The sequence below is a fragment of the Dermacentor silvarum genome, unplaced genomic scaffold, assembly GCF_013339745.2.
Source record: "Dermacentor silvarum isolate Dsil-2018 unplaced genomic scaffold, BIME_Dsil_1.4 Seq497, whole genome shotgun sequence".
Taxonomy (NCBI): domain Eukaryota; kingdom Metazoa; phylum Arthropoda; class Arachnida; order Ixodida; family Ixodidae; genus Dermacentor; species Dermacentor silvarum.
The window spans coordinates 11,033-17,527 of record NW_023606329.1 but is presented as its reverse complement, the minus strand read 5'-3'; the positions used below and the strand labels follow the sequence as shown (position 1 = coordinate 17,527).

Below are 6,495 nucleotides of genomic sequence, written 5' to 3'. Positions count from 1 at the left end.
GTTTTTTTGATAGCATTAAAATTAATTATCAATAATATTAAGAAGAGGTACATCTCAGATGACATTAAAATGCCAACTGAGTTGTGCCCCTTCCTATGTTCTGCGCGTCCCTATCTCTTTATTTTTGACTAAGAGGTTCCCAATTTTAGGTTAGAGGCCTACCGGCAACAATTGACATCTGCCTGTGTGCGTATTTGTTGTTTGGAAGAAGTGACTTGCTGGCGTATAAACAAAGCGTCAGTTTCTAGCTGACTATCCAAATTATCTTCGTTTGGAGATTAAACCTTTATTTGCGCTTCTATACAGCAAGTAATATAGAATTCTGTGAGTTTGCCGGCAATTGCTTATTTGTGCAAGCTGGCCGGTCATGCATCACGAGGCTTTCGCCTTCTGGTTTAGGCACGCAATTTTCTTCGCAGCTATATTCTGTAATCTGAAAAATAAGAAGCGCTGAGGTTAGTGGGGGTGATTCGATGAAGACGTAATTAGATATTTGTTACTCACATGAGGTTCCTCTTTTGAAGCATAGCTCCTGATCTTCTGCCAAATTCGCACTAAGGCGTCATTGGATAGTTTTTTGTCCTTTTTATGCTTAATTTCGCCTGTACCATAAAGGGATAATAAATACGAGTATATATATCCTTGAAAGAAATTGGCATACAGCAGACAAGAAACACAGGTTCATTAATTATTCTCTTTTTCTTCACTGTTCAGCACCTAAACCATTGTTCTTTACTGTTTCCCCCGTCGCGTTCGCGGAACAATAACACCATTTGCGGGAACAATTACTTTTTTTTTGCCTGCACTGAATGTGAGGGCAGCACAACAATACATTTATGACGGCCTGTGCTGTAGCTGGTCTATATACGAAGTGAGCTCCCATAGCAGGTGCACACACATCACTGCTGCATGTCTGTAATCTATATGTTGTAAGTAATGCTTTCGGAGACTACTACTTCGCCTTATATATCTCCACAAACCGTCTTCAAGACACCGTCGAGTTCCTTATACCTCATGTTTGGAATACCTTCCGAATATCATGCGATTGTTTCAGTGCTTCCTTTATTGCTTTAAAATTTCACATGCACTGAATTTGAAAGTAACCGGAGCTCATTATATGAATTCCAAAATCAGTGACATTTTCGGGCCTTCACATTTGCTGCGTACATCCGGCCTACACTAAGCGTTTCTTGAAATGCGTTCGAAATTGCTTAAAAAAGCAAAATTGATAAATAAATGATTACCTCTCAATTGCTTTTATCACAGAGATATAAAACTGAAAATGATTTATAGCAGCAAAAGGTCAATTCACTATGTAAATTAATCTAATCTCATGAAACTAAAACAAAGACTTGGGACTGATTCCAATGAAGACTTGAAGCGTGCCAACCAAGGAGCTCATATATATTAGCTGAATGGCAATACACTTGACACAGCTAATATTTAGAACGTAATAATTGCGGGCCAGTTTCACGCAGAAACACGAAACAGACCGAAAGAAGAGCGCAACTGTCACGCCCTTAGCAGATGCCCATCAGTGACCTCACCGCTTGCGCCTCACTGCAAGCGAGCGCCCTTCTGAACCTGCAAACTCGATGTCGTCCGGCCTTCCGGGCGGTGAGGTGAAAGCAGTGACATCCCTCATGGGCGAAGGAAATTTTTTTTTTCAATATTTAAGCGTTGCGTTCTAATAACTTAATTGAACGAATTCTGGGTTTTTATGCCCCAAAACCACAGATTTGATAATGCGGCACGCCGTAGTAGCAGGCTCCGAAATAACATTGACCACCAGGGGATCTTTACTTGCCCCCAGTGCACAGGACACGGGCGTTGTTCCGTTATGGGCATCAGACACTACAACGCTATCGTCAATAATTTACACTACCGAACACACTGAACTATTGTTTCACGGATCACTCCGTCAATCAAAACGTTGCTGTCCAACAACGCACCCCACCGAACGAACAAAAAAGGAAACAAAAGTCAACACTTTCTTTTACCTGTAACCACACTTGTAAATACGGCAATCACGATAGTTCCGATGAAAGCGAAGAAACTGCTCCAGAAGTGTGACAAGCGAAAGATGAAGAAAATTTCTTCTGATCTGCATTAAAAACCACACAAAAATGCCTAAGAATGTTTTCCTTTCTGAATGCTCTCAATTTCGTTTTTACCGGTAGCTACGGCTTGACAAATACATTATTGACAGAATTAGGACCGCACTTTAGCGCGGGACGCGCAGCATATTTATATCAAAGTAGGATGTAAGCGGACTGAAAAATAAAGTTCCCTTAAATCAAGAAAAAAAAAGGAATTTTCCATTGAGTCTTCAAAAAGGCATAACTTAGGCCTCAGTATTTACAAGAATTTCTAGAAATACGTGAAATAAAAAAAAAAACAAATTAATTTGCAAACGGACAACTTTGATGCAATGCAGCTTCCCCTGTTCTCTAAACTGGTGCGAATTATGAAATTATGCTGCATTATTTCAAACCATAGTGCATTATTTTCTATGTTACGCAAAATAGGCTCATTTGTCACTCACCCTCACACACTGAAAGACTATCGACATGATTCATAGCGCATCACCTAATCAAGTTGCATCCGTTTCAGATGTTCGGGTAGGATCGGGTGACAAAAATGTTAGCTTGATTTCTTATGGCTGATTTAATGTTCTAAATTTGATCCTTCTTTCTCAAAGGAATTTATTTTGTAACAAAATAAATATGACCCTAGCAAAAAAATTAAAGTCTGCATACGCTCCGTGTAACATAAAATTTATTTTAACATCAATCCTTGGTTTAGTGAATGCCGAGAAAGACTTGTCTTCGCCCGGTACATCTTTTAATTGTACTTACCGAGCTAAATTATCCTCATCAGGCTCAGACAATACAGTCTATTATTTGCTGTTAAAATGTATCGCTTGAACCTTATGGTGGGCATACTGTTCCAGAAAAACGAATAGTATATGCCCACAGTGCGGACTTTTTATACACCACTTTCACTCCTACAAGCACACAGCCTGGGGAAACTTCCACATATATTGCCACGTATAGAAAGCACAAGGAAATGTAGCGGCCATCGTCATCTTCATTGGCCGCCTATTTATTTATGGCGCGCTCAGGTGCATGGGCATGCGCATGGGCCTCATTCCTGGTGCTGCAGGGAACAATAATAAAATATAGCTTATCCTGCTGGTGCCAACGGCCTGAACGGTTCCTTGCTCTTTCACTCGCCGACGCCCGCATTATTATAGTGAACCTAACTTTGCTCCCTATAACGTGGTGACCCGGACGTGATCGCAAGGCGTGCACCACATCATGGAAGGGACCACGAACGACAGAACGGCGATCGGCGCCGAGGGCATCGCCACGGTGCAGATTGATCTGCCATCGTTCTGACCACAGAATCATGCACCATTGTTCACACACGTGTAGGCCATCTTCACCCTAGGTCGCATTACTTCGCAACAAGCGAAGTCATACCACGCTGTCTCCGCACTCTGTATTATTGCGGCGTTCTACGACGTTGTGGACGCGCCCCACGAGAACATCCCCTATTACCACCCGAAAACGACAATGCTGCACCCCACGTCTGTGTCTGTGCGCAGGCGTCTTCAGCAGCTTCTCAACGAGGAAGAGCTCGGTGGCCGTCTTAACTTTTACGTCGCATGCGGCGGCTTCTCAGTGACATTAGGCTGGACGCAAACAGCCCGCTGCTGCGAGAACTGTTCCTTCAGCGCCTGCCGCAGGATATGGTTATTGCCTTGGCTACCGCACCAGGCGACCTGTCCCTCGACAAGTTGGTGGAGCTGGCCGATAGCGTCGTTAACTATTCAGCAAGAGCTACTGTGGCGACGGCATCTCCCGTTCCGCTGTCGCAACTCGCAGCCTGGCAGTCTTGCCTTGAGCAACTGATCGATGACCGTGCCGATGCTAATGTACTACGGCCACCGTCCCATTCTCGTAGATGAGATCGCGATTCCCATTCCAGATTGTCTCCTAGGTCTAGCTCTCGTTCAAGCCCTCGTCGCCGCGTATACTGCTGGTAATAGAGCAACTTCGGTGCCAGCGCACATCAGTGCCCTTCTCCTTGCGGCTGGCAGGGAAACATACCGCAGAGTCACTGATCGCGGCCAGTGATTCCTGCCGTACGACAAGCCGCGTGTTCTACGTCGCTGACAGGATTGCCGTACATCGATTTCTCGTGGATACAGGTGCAGAGGTCAGCGTCGTTCCTGCCGTGTGACTAGACTGGCAGCGCTCTGAGAAAACTGCGCCCCTTCAAGCAGCCAATAGCTCTGCTAGCAACATATATCGTCAGCGCTCTCTTACCGTCGACTTCTATATCCGACGCACCTTCCGTTGGGTATTCGTCGTTGCAGACCTACGCATGGCCATGTTGAGTGCTGATTTTCTGACCTACTGCGCGTCATTGTTGAGCTCCGCGCTCGTCGACTCGTGGACACGACGACCAGTATGTCTATACAACGCATCCTCACGCCTACGACATTAATCACTGGAACGGCCTCTCCGATTACCATCACCTATGTGCACCTCAATTTTGTCAGATTTCCCTCTCATCACGAAACCCTCCAACGTTGAGCTGCCAGTACGTCACAACATCACGCATCACGTTGCCCCTACTGGCCCTCCAGTGTTTTGCCGACCCAGCCACCTCGCTGGGGTCCACCTTGCATTCACCAAAAGAAAATTGAACCACATGCTGCAACTGGGCATCATCCGTCCTTCGTGGAGCAGTTGGTCGTCAGCTCTCCACATGGTTCCCAAGCGTGACCCCGGGGATTGGCGCCCGTTCGGCGATTACCGTGCACTCAGGGCGCGCACCATCCTTGATCGCTATCTTCTGCCCCACATTCATGACTTCTCTGCCAACACAGCGGGAGCGGTGATATTCAGCAAGATAGATTTGTTAAAGGCCTACCACTCGATTCCGGTTGAGCCAGTGGACATACCCTAAGACTGCAATTGTAACACCATTCGGGCTTTTCGAGTACGTTCGCATGCCGTTCGGGTTGAGCAACGCTGCTCGGACGTTCCAGAGGTTCATCACGACGTAACCCGGGGACTTCCCTTCGTAATTGCATATCTCGACGGCCTCCTGGTGGCTAATGTTTCCCCCGAACAGCATTGCGACAATTATGCGTTTTCGACCACTTTACCACCGTGGAAACAGAGCATTTAGCCGACCCCCGGACACCAAAAGCCGTTTCTTGGGCGCCCGTGCATCGCTGCGCGTTTCCTAAAAGGGAGGGGGGAAGAGGAGCACTCTGGCAGCCATCGTCATCTTCATCGGCCGCCTTTTTATTTAAGGCGTGCTCAGGTGCATGGGCATGCGCATGTGCCTCGTTACCCGTGCTGCGTGCTGCTTGTTAGACAAATACAAGAATAAAATATGGCTTCTGCTCCTGCCATCGGCCTGAACAGTTCCTTGTTCTTTCGCTCGTCGACTCACGCATTGTTATAGTGGACCTAACCTCGGTCCCTCTAGAAATATCCTATAGTATGTCATAAATGAGTGAATTTTAGCACAGCTATTCTGCAACAGCATTGCCTTTCTCTTGGCAGCTTCTGCATTTTCACTTCTTCATTATTTTACAAAGTTATTAAAGCAGATAGAGCCACATTCTGCCGAGTGTTTCCTTCGCCTACTCTTACTGCTTGATAACTTGCTGCCAAATAGTAACTTAGCCTGCAGGAAGTAAATTAACGCTTTCTTTACTTTAAAAAGAAAACTCCCGAATACATTTAGTTAAGTACGCGACCGAGTATTGACGTTCTCGTTTACTTACTCAAGGTTTGGCATTGTAGAGGTATAGTTAAGTGGTGAAAATGCGCTACTTTGATTTCCAGGGCAGTAGTTAAGAGATACTGGAAGCCTTGCAGCTCTTGTTCCTGTTTTGATAGTTTGAGCCATGTGCCACAGTTGGTAGCCAAGCATCGAGAGTGTCGCCACACCAGCGCCCTGCATTTTCATCATTACAAACATATAGAAGTGCTCAATGGTACAGGGTTCTTGAAACTGCCACTGTAAATTAAGCCAGAAAATGCATATGCCATCTTGTTATCCCTCACAGCATTTCCAGCGTCTCACAGTAGATTCCCGTTAAGAACTCTAACTGTGTATTCAAATCTGCACGTCTAACTAGATGTTCGTGTTACCAGAAGGGGCCAACCAAAATAAAAGTCTATATTTGTATTCGCGCGTGAATGTCAGCTGAACCAGACCAAAAGTCAAAGCCATATAGTAAGCCAGTAAATGTAAAAGAAAGAAATCTGTATAACTGATCTCACGATGTCTGTTGACGCTAATGCGTTTAGAATTACATATCGGACAGAACGTATTGCCACCGCCAAAACGAGTTACGAGGCGTGCAATGCACTTCGCTTTCGTGCTCCTTGAGTACACCCGGCGCCATCTGTCGGCGCCGCCGCGAAACCTGCGGATGGCCTCTGAAATGCTTTGAGCGCCGCT

At 45.8% G+C, this 6,495-nt stretch overlaps 1 long non-coding RNA gene across 1 annotated transcript; it reads right to left on the bottom strand.

Annotated features, from left to right (window-relative positions):
* Positions 1-282: 282 nt before the first annotated feature.
* LOC119435172 (uncharacterized) lies at positions 283-6,199 on the bottom strand. Its single transcript, XR_005188775.2, has 4 exons — positions 5,813-6,199; positions 2,001-2,104; positions 505-602; positions 283-433 (listed from the first exon to the last, which is right to left on the bottom strand). It is a non-coding gene; the product is annotated as an uncharacterized LOC119435172 (long non-coding RNA).
* Positions 6,200-6,495: the final 296 nt, after the last annotated feature.